The sequence below is a fragment of the Dryobates pubescens genome, chromosome 12 (genome assembly GCF_014839835.1).
Source record: "Dryobates pubescens isolate bDryPub1 chromosome 12, bDryPub1.pri, whole genome shotgun sequence".
NCBI lineage: Eukaryota > Metazoa > Chordata > Aves > Piciformes > Picidae > Dryobates > Dryobates pubescens.
In genome coordinates this window covers 28,581,844-28,598,921 of record NC_071623.1, presented here as the reverse complement: position 1 = coordinate 28,598,921, position 17,078 = coordinate 28,581,844, and the positions used below count along the sequence as shown (strand labels likewise).

The 17,078-nt window shown below is 44.1% G+C and overlaps 1 protein-coding gene across 6 annotated transcripts in view; it reads right to left on the bottom strand.

Annotated features, from left to right (window-relative positions):
• NRIP1 (nuclear receptor interacting protein 1) overlaps window positions 1–17,078 on the bottom strand; it is an 85,166-nt gene that overhangs the window by 51,537 nt on the left and 16,551 nt on the right. Inside the window, exon 3 of one of the 6 annotated variants that reach the window (XR_008462491.1) lies at window positions 2,553–2,681. The exons of the other annotated variants lie outside the window; for them this stretch is intronic. The gene's annotated coding sequence lies outside the window, so the exon portion shown is untranslated. Of the gene's footprint in view, window positions 1–2,552; window positions 2,682–17,078 lie in introns of those variants that run through there. 6 annotated transcript variants of the gene reach the window in all.

Sequence of the window (17,078 nt, the reverse complement as noted above, 5' to 3'; positions counted from 1 at the left end):
CAGAAACGACTCAACAGGCTACTGCTTCCAGCTCTTTGAAGGTGCTTCCTGCTGCAGAGCTATGTGAACCATACATGTGCTCACTTCTTGCCAGTGATGCTGCAGGACCCAGTCTCATAGCTCAATCCAGCACTGGTGTCCTCATACACTGACGTAAGATCAGCAAGGACGCACAACAGTTTTTCATCTGCAGCCCATAAAGAGGTGGCACAGAGGTAATGCCCTTTCAACACGAGAATATGAATTGTTATCCCTGCCTGGGCAGATCTCTGGAGGCCCAGGAATGCCAGCTTCCATTCTGAAAAGGTGTCAAGTCTTTACTCGACTAGCATGGAGGTCATCTGACACTTCACCACAAACCATAATAACCGTGCGCCCTTGTCTTCCCATTCTTAGATGTGGATGCCAAGCCAGAATTCACTTGACCAAATAAAGTTGTTTACAGTGTAGGTGTCTGTATCTGAACAGGTCATTTTGGTCTCCCTTTACAGCCTATGGGAAAAACTAGGCTCTCCTGCTGAAATCATCCTATAGCACATCTGAAGGAGGTCAAATGAATCATGCTCTGAAAGTGCCTATTTCTGACTCCTACCTGTTAGAAGCTCTACAGGGTTCCTGTTTCTCTTTGCTGAATATATACATAGGTTCTTCCTGCCATCTTCCACTCAAGAGGTAAACATCTATAGCACAGGCAAGAAATTCTGCACACTTAGTGCTAGCTTAATCCTCTCCATTTAAGAATAGCTAACCAAACAGTGATCTTACGAGTTTGTAGCTTCCTATTCACCACAGTGGATGCCTCCTAGTGGGTTAACACCAGCCCTTCACATAACTGCTTTTAGTTACATGACATGCTTATTTCAACATATTCAGCAGCTTGCACTTACTCTTTCACTACTTCTCCCCTCAGATGTCACAAGAATTGCTACATTCAGGTAGTAACTCTTCTCATTAGAACAGAAATTGCCTCTCTTTGCTACCAGTCTTCAAAACAGACTTACTAAAGTCACAACCAAAGATCTTTGGCCATGAAGTTCAAGGAGGTGCAAGGTGCTATACCTGGGTGAGGGAAATACCAAGCACAAATATAGGCTGGGCAAGGAGTGGTTCAATAGCAGTCTCAAGGAGAAGGACATGGGGGTGTCAGTTGATGAAAAACCCACCACCAGTCAGCAATGTGTGCTTGCAGCCCAGAAGGCCAACTGTATCCTGGGCTGTATCAAAAGAATGACCTGCAGGATGAGAGAGGCAATTCTCCCCTTCTACTCTGCTCTTGTGACACCCCCATCTCAAATACTGCATCCAGTTTTGGTGCCCCCCAGCATAAGGAGGACACTGAACCGCTGGAGTCAGTCTAGGAGGGCCATGAAGATGATGAGAGGCTTAAAACACCTCTCCTATGGGGACAGGCTACAGGAGTTGGGGCTATGGATAGAACAAGAGGGAATGGATTGAAGCTTGAGGAGAATAGATTTAGACTGGATATTAAAGGAAATTCTTTACAATAAGGGTGGTGAGACACCGGAACAGGCTGCCCAGGAAGGTCACAGACGTCCCCCTCCCTGGAGGTGTTCAAGGCAAGGTTGCACGAAGCTTTCAGCAACCTGGTCTAGTGGAAGGTGTCTCTGCCAATGCTAAGGCAGTTTGAACTAGATGATCTTCAAAGTCCCCTCCAATGTAAACCATTCTATCAATCTTTCCCCTTAGGTGTAACCTATTTTTTTTTTGCAGTTTAAGTTTTATATTTTGTTAGGTTGTTGGTTTTTTTTTTCCCCTTTTCTTCTACATTAAAAAATGATCCAAAAATTTACTGAAATCAGTGAATCTTCAATTGACTTTGAATCTAACCACTTGATAAGGTTTATCATTCTTGGTGTCAAGAACTAATATTATAGATACTCTCAAGTTCTCCAATTCTACTTCTGGTTTATTTCGTCACCCTTTCTGGAAACAAGTAACTTCTCTCCTCATTTCTAATCTCTTCAGTTCTCCTTTCTTCTTCTGTGTTCTTGAAACTCTCTAGAAACATGAGTGACTGGAAAAGGGTTAAAATGTGTTCAGGAAAGTGACTTTTTCTATTCTGTCCAAAGCAGACATGCAAGCTGAACTCTGCCTGGCCTGCAGGACTACAGTCTCTCACTTGAGCAAAAAGAGGAGCAGCGTAGCCATAAATTGATCCCAGCTGCCTGAACTAAAGTTTAAGGCTTTAGATCAAATTTATCTCCCTTCTTCCTCCCTTGTATCCTCCTATAACCACAGTTATCCCGGTTGGCTCTTGGGCATTTGCCAATAAACATTCAGATATCTCACAGTAAGAGAGCAGAGTTTTTCCAGGCCAAAGTTAGGACTGTATTTATATTTCAACAACTCACTCCAACTTCGGGGTGCAGTTGTCAGGCAGCACTCCTGACTAAAACCTTCCTTCTCAAGATTACTTGTACTCCCCAATGCTTGTTCACTGGATTAACCAACCTCATCACAACTGGCATGGCTAGGAAAAAAAAAAAAACAAAAAACCACCACCAAAAAAAAGAGCATCAAACACCTGGTGAGGTAAAGCTGGCCTTATTACAGTCAATTCAGCTGTGAGGCTTGGGGAGGTTTAAAGAACTTGGCAATGGTTTTAATGGCTTGAGAAATCTTTCTGTGTCTGGCAGTGAACTGTAGAGACTTCCACAAAGCTGCAAGGAAACAACACTTCTCTAAATTTAACTTGCCATACTTTCAAACTGCTCTGTGTGAGGACACATCTCTTACTTCCATTTCATGCAAAACGTTCAATTAAATTCTCTCAGGAAAAAAAAGCCCTTTCATGTATCAAGGCAGCATGTGTGCTATTTTTTCCTTAAAATATATTTCACTTGTCTTCCCACATAGCTGAAGTGGAAAATCTTAGTGTAGTGATTTTAAACCCACATTAACCTGCCTTTCTTGAGGGGCAAAGGAGAAGAGGAGAAGCACGGAACAATTCTTCATCTCCATAGGCAAGGAAATCAGATAGGCCTGGCACTGAGCCCGCACAGCAAGCCAACTCCACCAGACCAGGTTGGGAGCACATTCCACGGTCAAAAGTCCCTCTTGAAGAGCTTCCTGCCAGTGGCTACTTGACATTAAAAACTAGGACGATCTAGGTCAAGTATCCTGGTTGACATTAATTGCTATGCTGGACCAAAAACGCAGACAGTCTCTCCACCAGAGCTCAAGTCATGTTAGACTTAAAAGCAGCCAAGGACAAAACCTTGAATTGTACCTAGAAGCCAAAAGGAAGCCAACACAGCTGTTGAAGAACTGCCCAAGCATGTTCCTGCCACCCATGCCCTCTCAGCACAGGCAGCTGCCTACTTCTCAGTACAGATCAAGTGCAGCCTAAAGAACAGGCTAGCCTGTAGCCTTACACAGAGGTCACAAATACAGAGCCAGCCCACAAAACCCTCTTATGTGTCCTTATGCAGGATGCAGGGAGACTGCTGTCTGTACATGCCTCAAAAACACAGCAATTACAAAATGCTTGAGAAAGAATCATGGAATACCAAGTTGGAAGAGAACTCAAAAGGTCCAAACTTAGAATCATAGAGCATCTGGCCCAACTTTAGAATCATAGAATTGCCTCAGCTGGAAGAGATGTCCAAATGCATTGGATCCAACTTGCTTTAAAAGGACAGATGAAACATCCCAGTTACTAGCAAACTCGTTATCACCTGCCTCTAGTGCTTTACTGCTGTTTGCTGCTACTTTTATTGCTACAAACTCTGATGGCAAATCACATACATTGTCCAACTGAAAAGGAAAGATGACAAAAGCACAGGACTGGGTAACTCTCAATGAGTGCTTTATAATACCATGCATGAAAATGCTGGCTAAACCCAGAATTTACAAAAAACCACCAACCAACAACAAAAAACACTCCCAAAGAGAAGGATTCCTTGTTCTTGGTTTTATGGGGGTTTTTAACCAGCAAATGTAGTTCTGTTAGATTATTATATGAAAGAAAAATTACTTGTGTTTTTTTTTTTTAAGGCTAAATAGGTAATAGCACTGAGGAAGAATCCAGAGGAAACAGAAAGATCAGCACTTCAGAGAGCCACCAAGGAACACACCATGTATTTGGGAATGGATAGACAACAGACATGAAATCCAATAACAAAGCAGCCAGAGCTATCACTGTTGGTGAGGCAAAGAGCAAAACAAACACTAAAATTCCTAAACAATCATCTGATAAACTATGAAAAGAGAAAAATATCATGTCTTTGTTAATTATTTTCTGTTTCAGAGATGATTACTTAGGAAGAGCAGTAATTTTGAGAATGCACCTTACTTGAGGTTGAGGAACCTTGACCGGCTGGGCAGATGGGCAGAGTCCAACATGATGGCATTCAACAAATCCAAGTGCCGGGTGCTGCACTTTGGCCACAACAACCCCATGCAGAGCTACAGGCTGGGGTCAGAGTGGCTGGAGAGCTGCCAAACAGAAAGGGACCTGGGGGTGCTGATTGACAGCTGCCTAAACATGAGCCAGCAGTGTGCCCAGGTGGCCAAGAAGGCCAATGGCATCCTGGCCTGCATCAAGAATAGTGTGGCCAGCAGGAGCAGGGAAGTTATTCTGCCCCTGTACTCTGCACTGGTTAGGCCACACCTTGAGGACTGTGTCCAGTTCTGGGCCCCTCAATTTAAGAAGGACATTGAGACTCTTGAATGTGTCCAGAGAAGGGCAACGCAGCTGGGGAGAGGCCTTGAGCACAAGCCCTACAAGGAGAGGCTGAGGGAGCTGGGATTGTTTAACCTGGAGAAGAGGAGGCTCAGGGGAGACCTCATTGCTCTCTACAACTACCTGAAGGGAGGTTGTAGCCAGGTGGGGGTTGGTCTCTTCTCCCATGCAACCAACACCAGAACAAGAGGACACAGTCTCAAGCTGTGCCAAGGGAAGTTTAGGCTTGAGGTGAGGAGAAAGTTCTTCAATGAGCGAGTCGTTCGCCATTGGAATGTGCTGCCCAGATTGGTGGTGGAGTCACCATCCCTGGAGGTGTTCAAGAGGGGATTGGATGTGGCACTTGGTGCCATGGTCTAGTCATGAGGTTTGTGGTGACAGGTTGGACTTGATGATCTTTGAGGTCTCTTCCAGCCTTGGTGATTCTGTGATACTAATGAAAACCAGGAACACAGTTTTTGCATTTTCAATTCCCGAGTTACCACCACAGCCAATGCCAAGGTGGTCAGATTCTGGAGCCATTGCTCATGTTGAGGGATATCTCCTTCCACACATTCTTCCAATTATTTTCAAAATATTACTTAAACAAGATGAAAAAGATATTACATAATGAATTCATGTAAAGAAGAGGAAACTTGACAAGCCCTTGCAATGAATGCATTTTTCAAAGCTACAGCTGAAATGGGAAAACAACCAGGGGCTCATCTTACTTATCCACACAGCTTGAACAACACAGCCCTTTATACAACAGACATAAAAGGAACAGATTAATTTTTAAAGAGTAGCAGATGAAAATATAGAGTTGTATCCATAACTCATAGCAGATCTCCAAATTGTAATCAATGTTTCCCTTTGCATTTAAACACTGCTGAGTCTTAATGCTCTTTAAAGGTCCATATGCCAGAAAAAAAAATCATTTTATTATGACTATATTAGAGCATGACTAGTTTTTGACATTCCCTGCTAACCCCATATGGGTTAAGTGCCCATATAGATTGCTAACAAACTTCTTTACAGTGCTGTCATACAACAATCGAAGCAACATACCCTGAATTAGTATTTACACTCAACCTGGTAACTACATGTAGGCTCAGAACCAGCTGGAAAACCCAAAGTCTGCTGCAAGTCCAACAATATTTGTATTAGTTTACTCAGAAGTATAAGAATACAGGTGACAAAATATACTTTTCAAAGCTGGAAAAGATATTTGAAAGGAGTAATGTATTACTCAAGCCAACTATTTGACATTTACAGCATGGACAGCACTGTGGGCCATCAACAGCTCATTAGTCCAATGACATTGCAAAAAGACCTCCCCCCCCCCCCCCAAATACAGCCTCTTTAGCCAATAAAGTTACCCAATACTTGGTCCAAACCTTCTGAATAGCAGTTTTATGCCAAATGCAAAACTGTGTAAAGGACCATTTCCTAAAATCCTAGCCAGTGGATACTGTCACCAGCCACATTTGAGTATTTTATGCCTAACACAGCAACAGTCAAAATTAACCCTACTAGTATCTGCAAAATGAGCACCATGACATTTTTCAATGTAAGCCAACAGGAGGCACCACAGTCTGCCTGTGTTACTGGGAAAAGGCCTGGTAAATCTCCCAGGAATGATGAACTACCCATTTGGACATTAGGAAAAGGTCCTTCACTGAGATGGTGGTTGGTCACTGGAACAGGATTCCCATGGAAGTGGTCATGGCACCAAGTCTGCCAGAGTTCAAGGAGCATCTGAATGTCATATAGTAGTCCTGTAAGGAGCAGGAAATTGGACTGGATCTTTACAACTTGAGCTATTCTATGCTTCTAGACCCATATTTGCAGTCAACAAGATGTTGATAGCCCAGCAGTACTTTACAAGAGCTCTCCTGGTTTGAAAATATGCAATTATGCCCTTTCTCTCACATTCCTCTAAGGACATCAATACTTTGGGATAGGCCTCCCACAGCCTCCAGGGCAAAGCTCTGGAACACAGCACATCGAACAGGTATTACATACACGAATTCCTAGTGCAGATGACAGCTGCACAGATTAAAGATTGATGGTAGGAACCAAGAATACCAACCAGCCAGTCCAGTTCCCATGTGTGGTAGTTTTAGGCTATGCCTTTAAAAAATTTTCACAGATCTTGAGCAGAAAGTAATAAAATGTAAATAAATCACTATTGGGTGTAAGAAGGAAAATAATGGTAACTCTAAATCCCATTGGAAGGGATAAAGGACTTAAACTACCTTGCAAAACAATCTCTCTCCTTGCCTCTTCACTCTGGGAGATACTAACTTTGTGCTTCTGCTGGCTTCTGCTTGACCTTGGCTGCATTGTTTTGGCTAAGTTCTAACTTCTCTGCTCTTGTCTCTTTGTATATGGGGGTGGTAAGGAGGAGGCAGGGAGGGAGAAGCCATTAGCAGCTCACCTGGTCTTTGACCAGGAGGGATCCTTGTGCTGTTCATTAATTGTGAGTACTGTATGTTTTGTACATATTCATTGCATTTTGTTGTAGATTGCAGTTTTGCTTGTAAATACAGCTTTCATTAGCTTCCAACTGAGCTGGTCTGGCATATTTAATGTTGGGGGGTAATTTGCAACCCACCACACCATGTTAAAGAAAAAATGCCCCCAGAACTGCAGATCCCAATGCCCTTTGCTCACTCCTGTCATGTGTGGCAGTGAGCTACATTCCAGCAACCTACAGGAGGGACAGGCCAAGGTTTCACTCTTCTGCACAGCTGCAAGTTGCCCTTCTGCATCAAGCAGAGAACCCAAATGTTTAGACTATCCAGGGCCCTTTAAGATGTCTGAAAAAGTTGCTTCAACCCAATGCATTTGCACTGAACACACAATGCACCACTGAAACCACAACATACACAACTCCACCTCTCCTATTGCCATTCATCTCTCTGGAAGTGCCCATTTCTGCTCAGAGATTTATTAGTTTAGTGCAATCTAATCCTTGAGCCTCCTACCCTCAACCCACTCCTCCTGCTGTTAAGTGATGCTTCTACACCATACACATTAAAAAATACCAAACAACCCAACAACAACAAAACCCAAACCACCACAAAACCCACAAACCCCAAGAGTATTAAAGGGGCATTTATCTCATTTTGATTCAGGTGAAGCATTGCAATGAGTTTAAAAAGCAAGATGCTTGGGTTTGTTCAGCAGCTGAGAGGCTGCAGGCTTCAAACCACTTTTCTATAGAATAGAATAAACCAGGTTGGAAGAGACCTTCAAGATCATTGCGTCCAACCCATCAACCAATCCAACACCGCCCAAACAACTAACCCACGGCACCAAGCACCCCATCAAGTCTCCTCCTGAACACCTCCAGTGATGGCGACTCCACCACCTCCTCGGGCAGCCTATGCCAATGGGCAATCACTCTCTCTGTATAGAACTTCTTCCTAGCATCCAGCCTAAACCTCCCCTGGCACAGCCTGAGACTGTGTCCTCTTGTTCTGGTGCTGGCCGCCTGGGAGAAGAGACCAAACCCCACTTGGCTACAACCACCCTTCAGGTAGTTGTAGACAGCAATAAGATCACCCCTGAATCTCCTCCTCTCCAGGCTAAGCAACCCCAGCTCCCTCAGCCTCTCCTCATAGGGCTTGTGCTCCAAACCCCTCACCAACTTTGTTGCCCTTCTCCAGACACGCTGCAGCAAGTCAACCTCCTTCCTAAACTGAGGGGCCCAGAACTGGACACAGGACTTGAGGTGTGGCCTAACCAGTGCAGTGTACAGGGGCAGAATGACCTCCCTGCTCCTGCTGGCCACACTGTTCCTGATGCAGGCCAGGATGCCATTGGCCCTCTTGGCTGCTGGGGCACACTGCAGGCTCATGTTCAGCCTACCATCAACCAGCACCCCCAGGTCCCTCTCTGCCTGGCTGCTCTCCAGCCACTCTGACCCCAGCCTGTAGCTCTGCATGGGGCTGCTGTGGCCAATGTGCAGAACCCGGCACTTGGATGTGTTCAATCTCATGGCCTTGGACTCTGCCCATCAGCATTTCTTGACAAATTTGATGAAGTAGAGAATGAACTCCTACACAAAACTTGAAAAAACTGTCAATGCCTGCTTCTGCCATACCTCCCTAAGAAGCAGTGCATGTTTTCTGAACTTAAATAAATTGATACACTTCAATATTAGAATGAAGTTGCTCCTAAGAAAAAGAAACAAAAAAAGACCCAACAAACCCCATCACCACCACCAAAAACAAACACAAAACCTCTACAGTGGCAAAATAAACAGTGTATTTCTATTGTCTCTCCTTACTGTTAATTCAGTTTAAGTCAGGAAAGTCCTAGGAACCTGAACTTATGCCATTAATCTGCTTCTTGTAATTGATGCCTCTCATCCAAATGCTGCTAACATTTCCATGCCTATCTGCTCTTTCTGGCTATGGAGTACTTCTGGACAACAGAATGGCTTATTAGGTGAAATACCAATTGCCTGAGTTTGTTAAAACTTTTGTGTCCTGCACATTAACTTCTAAGTCATTTAAAGTTTCACCAGGTATGAAAAAACTTACAAGCTGAATTCAGGAAGACTGTTAATTTTCTCTTTTTTTGGGGGGGAGGGGATGTAAGCTTTTGTTGTTGTTGATTAGTTTAGATGATTCAACGCATTCAGAGGTTACTGTGGTAGAATGTGCCTTTTCATGCAATTCTAGGCTAAGAGAGTCACTTATTAACTGTAGAGAGTCACATTTTACAATGAAAGAATGCAACAGGAGTCAGGCTTCTTGATTTAGTAAGATTTCCTTCAGCAAAACTAGAACAGAATATCTCATATGTCTGACTCAAAAAACATCTTCTACTTTGATAACCCCCGCTCATAACCACATTGAAGCCTAACTGCCTTGGCCACATGCACAGGCAACAATGTTTGCCTCTACACTAGGAGGTCAAGTAAGAGAAATACTTCAATTTCTTGCATCCCACAAGTCATGCAAGGAGCCACCTATTCCATAAGTCTAGCAAGAAGAGAGAAAAAGATGAAAAAGTAACTAAGAATATCTACTCTATGTATTTCTCAGTGAAGACTGTCTAGTGAGAAGATTGCCTGTTGCCTTACCTGGTCTTACCTTTGTCTCTCACCGATATACAGGCTAGTTTAATGTAGTGCACTGCTAGAAAGGTGTTGTCCTTCTCCTCCCTAGTTTTATGAAAGCATCTTTTCTTATATACTTTTTTATTCTATTTCAATAACTCATCCATGCAACTACAGTCAGGTATTCGTCAGTGCTGGACTGAACATACATCCAGCAATGGTGATGTAAGGCTATGGGGCTCTGGAATGGGTGTATTCTTGCCACAGACCTGCTTTCTGGATGTTCAGCTCAACTTAAGTCCCCATATTTTAATCCCACACATGTAAACAATCCCATTTTCACTCTGTTTTCCTGTGTGCTTGTGGTTTTGTCCTCCAAAACACAGTGGAGTATTAATTCCTCTTACAATTTCTGTATTATAAAACAATCATCAGCATACAAAACTAAAACCATAGTCAGACCTGGGAGGGGAGAAGTAGCTTTTTCCTTGTATAGAATATACTTGTTCCTCTTACAGCAAATTACAATAACCAAAGCACCAGCTTGCAGAAGATCCTGCAGTTTCACCAGTTCTCATGCTGAGCTCACAATGGAATCGGTGCACAGTATGGTTAAGGGACTGACCATCCTCCCTGGAGAAGGCACATTTAGTGCAATATAGCCATTAAACAAATGCAGTACTTACATGTTTGTTAGCATACTTAAGAAGTGTTAACTGCTTGGGTACAAACTCAGCCTTTAACGAGCAGCCCACTTTCTGCAAGCACAGCAAGGCTATCTCCCCTAAATCTGGAGGTGTTACACTTTAGTTGCTCTCTCACACTCAGCATCAAAACTTTCAAGAGCTGGAGGTAGTGAAGGCAAGACAGATTTCCCTCATTACAGGAATAGAATTTTCAAGCATCACAAACAGGTAATTTGGCATGTTGAAAAGAGACACAGAGCTATCCTTCGAAAAAGTCTCTTTTTAGGACCAAAACCTTCCACATTCTCTCTCTCACAGGTAAGTGGTCACATGCTGTAATCTATTTTTAGAATGTCCTTCCCAGATTAATTTTTAAACTCAAGTCTGGATACTTGTTACCCTCTCTCTGCCCAGATATCCCTGTTGAGCCTGTCTGTTCCACTACTGGAGGCAGCAAGGACATGGAAGTCAGTCTGCCACAGACTTGCATCATACCCTTTCCACATATAAAAAACAAAGAACAAACCCCCCCAAAACAAACCAAGCCAAACAAACAAACCCCCAAAACCACCACCAAACAGAGAGAGTCACCCTTGTATACAGGAGCAGAACACAGCACTCACAGGCCAAGACCTGCAACTTCCTACAAGCATGCATGCTATTCTATGTACTTTGTGCCACAGTTGGGGACATAAAGCCATCTAATTAAATGCTGCAAGGCTTATAAAAAGAAAACACAACAGCAGCACAGAGCTGGGAGGTACAGCATGGATCTCTTGCTTTATTTTGCTGCCTAGAACTACTATGTATTTTTTGGTCACACCTCACATTTTGTCTGTTTTTCACTTGTAAGAGTTCATACCCTAGACATGTTTTGAAGCTACGGTCATGTCAACAAAGTACCAAAAAAGAGGTGTGCAGCCTGTGGGGGTAGGGAGTGGTGCAGAAGAGACTCTGCAAGTCCTGTGCAATGCTGACAGCTCACACAAGACAGAACATCCCGTTTTTTACCTTTTACACTACACCACAGTTACACAACTTTCTCCCAGTGGTGCTCTCAGCCCCAGAGTAGCATGTTTTCCCACTGGTTCCTAGCAGTATGCAGTCTCAGAAATGAGAGCAGACTCAATGTTCAGGACACTGAGAGGGTTCCAGCAGCTTGTCTTCTTCCTCAAGAGAAAAAAACCCTCAGAAGCCTTGCACACAGTCCTGTTGCTAATGCACGTTTCACACAGCACCTTTCCCTCAAGATGGTTGCTCTTTCTTCGGAATTGTTTAACAAGTTATAGAATTAAAGGACACTCAAGCAAGCCCAAAGGGATCTTTTCCCTCTTGCCCACACAGAAGTGTAGGTGTCAAATTATGACAACATCCTTATTTCTCCAACAAGTGGTATTTCCAGTGACACAAATAACAATGTCCTCCAAGTTCCAAGAACTTAGGGACTAGTAAGTAAAAAAAACCCACAGAAACCCCATGCCTCTAAAAGAGCACCCACTGACAGACCCAACTCATTCTTCCTCCACCTCATCCACTCACTCTCTCCTAAACATTGAAAAAATAGCAAGTTCTTCAGACTAGCACAGCTCAGGCATCTTCTCAATATACTCTCAAGGCAAGCCAAGCTTCTCTTCACATCTCTTCTAATCAGATTGCTCTACTAATATGCCCACAGACAATGCCTGAAAATGATTGCTGTGGAATATATTAAAACAAATTACCAAGTTTATCTTACACTTGGGAGGGAGCAGGCATGGATATTATTACCAAGACAAAGAAAGGCTGATTCTTTTAAATAAAAAAAAAAAACTTTATAGTGTATCTGGGTGGAGGCAATCCCAGGCTCAAATACAGGCTGGGCAGTGACTGGCTGGAAAGCAGCCCAGAGGAGAGAGACTTGGGGGTGCTGGTGGACGAGAAACTCAACACGAGCTCTCAGTGTGCACTTGCAGCCGGGAAAGCCAATCAGATCCTGGGCTGCATCAAGAGCAGCAGGTCAAGGGAGGTGATTCTCCCCCTCTGCTCAGCTCTGGTGAGACCCCACCTGGAGTACTGCATCCAGTTCTGGAGCCCCCATTGCAAGAGGGATAAGGACATGCTGGAAGGTGTCCAGAGAAGGGCCATGAGGATGATCAGAGGGCTGGAGCACCTCTCCTATGAGGACAGACTGAAGGAGTTGGGGCTGTTCAGTCTGGAGAAGAGAAGGCTCAGAGATGACCTAATTGTGGCCTTTCAGTATCTGAAGGGGGCTACAAGAAGGCTGGGGAGGGACTTCTCAGGGTGTCAGGTAGTGATGGGACTAGGGGGAATGGAATGAAGCTGGAGGTGGGGAGATTCAGGCTGGAGGTGAGGAGGAAGTTCTTCACCATGAGAGTGGTGAAGCCCTGGAATGGGTTGTCCAGGGAGCTGCTTAGGGCGCCGTCTCTGGAGGTGTGTAAGACCAGGCTGGATGAGGCTCTGGCCAGCCTGATCTAGTGTGGGGTGTCCCTGCCCATGGCAGGGAGGTTGGAATTAGATGATCCCCTTCCAACCCTGACTGATTCTATGATACTACTATTTAAAGCCTCTTACATAAAAAGTATTTAAATTATGGACAGCTACCTCAAAAAGTCCTCAAAAAGTCCTGACATTAGTCCAGACACATTGCTGACTGGCTAACAGCACAGATCACATAGTATCAGAATACTCAGTGCTGGTCAAAGTGAATGAGAGACCACCCTCCTGGTTGTGCCATGGTCACTGAAAACTCAAACCAACCACTTAGGCATTTCCAAGTAGGGGAAATATTTACAATTATGCACACAGAATCAACCAGGTTGGAAAAGACCTCAGAGAGCATCAAGTCCAACCTATTACCTACTACCTAACACCTCCTGACAACTAAACCATGGCTCCAAGTGCCACGTCCAATCCTTTTTCGAACGCCTCCAGGGACGGTGACTCCACCACCTCCCTGGGCAGCGCATGTGCAATCTGCAAAGACTAAAGAGCATAAACAGTAACCAGGGAGTTAATAAAAGCATACAGAAGATACTATACCTTTTAATTCTCCTCTGTGATCTCATTTTAGTAATAACCACTTATTTCTACATATCCCAAGTGATTCACTTGTAAATAACAGCTACAGGAACAGTGCTGGAATACACCATCAGTGCATGTGTGGGGAGCTAGACTTTAGAAATGCGAGTTCATGAATAATGTTTACTGCTGCACTTTTTAAATATACAGCCCACTGATAACAGAGAAAATCATAGGGATATTTGCCCTTATCTTAATTAGTAAGTGTGTTTATGCAGGCTGAAAGCCTGTGTTTGTCTCTCCATCTCATTTTTATTGCAGCAGCAAAGCACCGCATCATTTGTACTTTTCAAATCATGAGAAGCCTCCAAGCATCATTTTTGCAGGACTGTTTTCTGCAAGGGACACATTCAGAAATTTCACATTTGATTGATCTGAGTGACAGCTGGTTTACCCAGGAAGTGTAAGGCTCTCACTCATCAGAAAGACAGGAAAGTACACAAAGTCATCACAACTTACCCTCTCCAGGACTTCTTTCATTACTTTTCGGTAAAGTTTCTATATATGGCCCTCTGCCCTAAAGCTTCCAAACAGGAATGTAGGAGACCATTTGATAAGAGGTCTTAAATACAGAATTGAAATTTGTATTAGAATCACAGAATCAATAAGGTTGAAAAAGACCTCAAGGATCATCAAGTCCAACCTGTCTCATGACTACTAAACCATGGCGCCAAGTGCCACGTCCAATCCCCTCTTGAACACCTCAAGGGATGGTGACTCCACCACCTCCCTGGGCAACCCAATCCAATGGCTAATGACTCTCTCTGTGAAGAACTTTCTCCTCACCGCGAGCCTAAACTTCCCCTGGCACAGCCTGAGACTGTGTCCTCTTGTTCTGTCACAGGTTGCCTGGGAGAAGAGACCAATCCCCACCTGGCTACAACCTCCCTTCAGGTAGTTGTAGAGAGCAGTAAGGTCTCCCCTGAGCCTCCTCTTCTCCAGGCTAAGCAACCCCAGCTCCCTCAGCCTCTCCTCACAGGGCTGTGCTCCAAACCCCTCACCATCTTTGTTGCCCTTCTCTGGACATGTTCCAGCAGCTCAGCATCTTTCCTAAACGGAGGGGCCCAGAACTGGACACAGTACTCAAGGTGTGCAGTGCAGTGTACAGGGGCAGAATGACTTCCCTGCTCCTGATGGCTACACTATTTCGGATGCAGGCCAAAATGCCATTGGACTTCTTGGCTGCCTGGGCACACTGCAGGCTCACGTTCAGCCAGCTGTCAATTAGTACCCCCAGGTCTCTTGCTGTCTGGCTGCTCTCCAGCCACTCTGACCCCAGCCTGTAGCTCTGCATGGGGTTGTTATGGCCAAACTGCAGCACCCAGCACTTGGACTTGTTGAATGTCATCATGTTGGACTCTGCCCATCTGTCCAGCCTGTCAAGGTCCCTCTGCAGAGCTCTCCTACCCTCTAACAGATCAACACCTGCTCCCAACTTGGTGTCACCTGAAAATTTACTGATGACGGACTCAACCCCCTCATCCACATCATCGATAAAGATACTGAACAGGATGGGACCCAGAACTGATCCCTGAGGGACACCACTAGTGCCTGGCTGCCAGCTGGATGTGGAACCATTCACCACCACTCTATGGGCTCAGCTCTCCAGCTAGTTCCTAACCCAGCTCAGAGTGCTGCTGTCCAAGCCATGGGCTGACAGCTTGGCCAGGAGTTTGCTATGGGGAATGGTGTCAAAGGCCTTGCTGAAGTCCAGATAGAATACAACAACTGCCACACAACCACCCCGACACTACATGCATCATCTCCAGTACAGCACAACAGGTGTTCAGGAAGTGACCAAACAAAAAAAACACAAACCCAACATTCATTACTTCCCTCCCAGTCTTAAGAGTATTTGATGTTCCTGGGATCACCAGCTCCAGTGTCTCTCTTGTCACGTGCCCTTTCAATGGGTTTGTTTCTTATCTACAGTCTGATACTGAAGCACAATAACTGCAGTATTCAAGAACATTCCAGTATTTTACATTACTTTTGTGAATTATTTAAACAACCACTGCTATTTCTACAATCTAGGGCATCCTGTCAGCGTTCTGACTTCCACAAGACATGAGTAAGTTGGCAAAAAAAAAAAAAGCAAGGCAAGTTTTTCACAGCAATAAGCTGTATGATACACTCAGAACAGCTGCATTTCCAAGCAAGTCTCTTTGTTCAGTGAGGAAGGGCATCAGGTGAGAAGGTAACACCCTGACTTATGCCATCCTACTACAGGGAAGGGATGGAGCAGATCACTGAGGTCAGTAGCACTGCTGTGGGTAAACCTGATGGAAGTCCACCTGCCACACCACCAAGCAACAAATTAACAATTAGATGAGATAGCCAATCTACAAGTGTTTATAGTCCATGACTCAACTTTCCCTCCTGTACAGTGACCTTTAAGGAGGACAGGAAGAGGAGATGAGCATGTTTATATGTTAAATTCATACAATCCATTATCCAAAAGAGTAACTGATTATCTACTGAAGCAGTCAAGAGAAACAATGGCCTACAATAGCACTAAAAGGCTGCAACAGAGGAAATTTGATTGTTCCAGTGCTCCTGGTATCTCATGAAGCATGTGTGATTCTCCTCAAAAACAACAAAGTCTTAAGGTAGAAGACACAGAAATAGCATGGTCATCAGCACAAAGAGGGTATTTTAAGATGTGCTTAAAAGCTTAAGTTCAGTTTTGGAGGGACAAAATATAGCTGGTATTTACTTCGACAAGGCTCTGAAAGCATCAGACCTAGAGGAACCACACAGAATTATAATCCAAAATATCCAGTGTTACCTAAAAGAAGTGTCCAAACACTGTTCAGGTCCTTTATTGCACATTGAAATACTTTGAAAACAAAACCAGAACAGGGTAATGCAAAAGTGAAATTGCCTGGAAAGCCTGAAGGGCACACTGAACAGACCCTTTTCCCATTAAGGGAATTCCCAGTAGAAAACTAATGATAAAACTTGACATCCAGAAGACAAAGTTTGGGAAAGTGACCTTTTACACATTTCAGATCAAAAACCAGTTCAGTCATATGCATGCTGAGATAGCCTTGGGCATATGACTAACTTAAAAAAATGTTACTGAGCAAACACTCAGGACAGCTGTATTGAAGAGCTATATCCAGAAGACATGATCAAACCAGAGTTCAGTCAACAGTACAAGTTACCCTGCACAAACTTATCTTTTCACCTCAACAGCAAAACCTGAGAGAGAGTGCAGAGAGGTTACAAAATGTCATTACAACAATGTAATAAAATAGAATAGAATCAACCAGGTTGGAAAAGACCTTTGAGATCGAGTCCAACCTATCACCCAACACCATCTAATCAACTAAACCATGGCACCAAGCACCCCATCCAGTCTCTTCCTAAACACCTCCAGTGATGGTGACTCCACCACCTCCCTGGGCAGCCCATGCCAATGGCCAATAACTCTTTCTGTGAAAAATTTCTTCCTAACATCCAGCCTAAACCTCCCCTGGTGCAGCTTGAGACTGTGTCCTCTTGTTCAGGTGCTGTTCCTTTTGCATTTTATTTTGTAGCAATGGAAAACTTA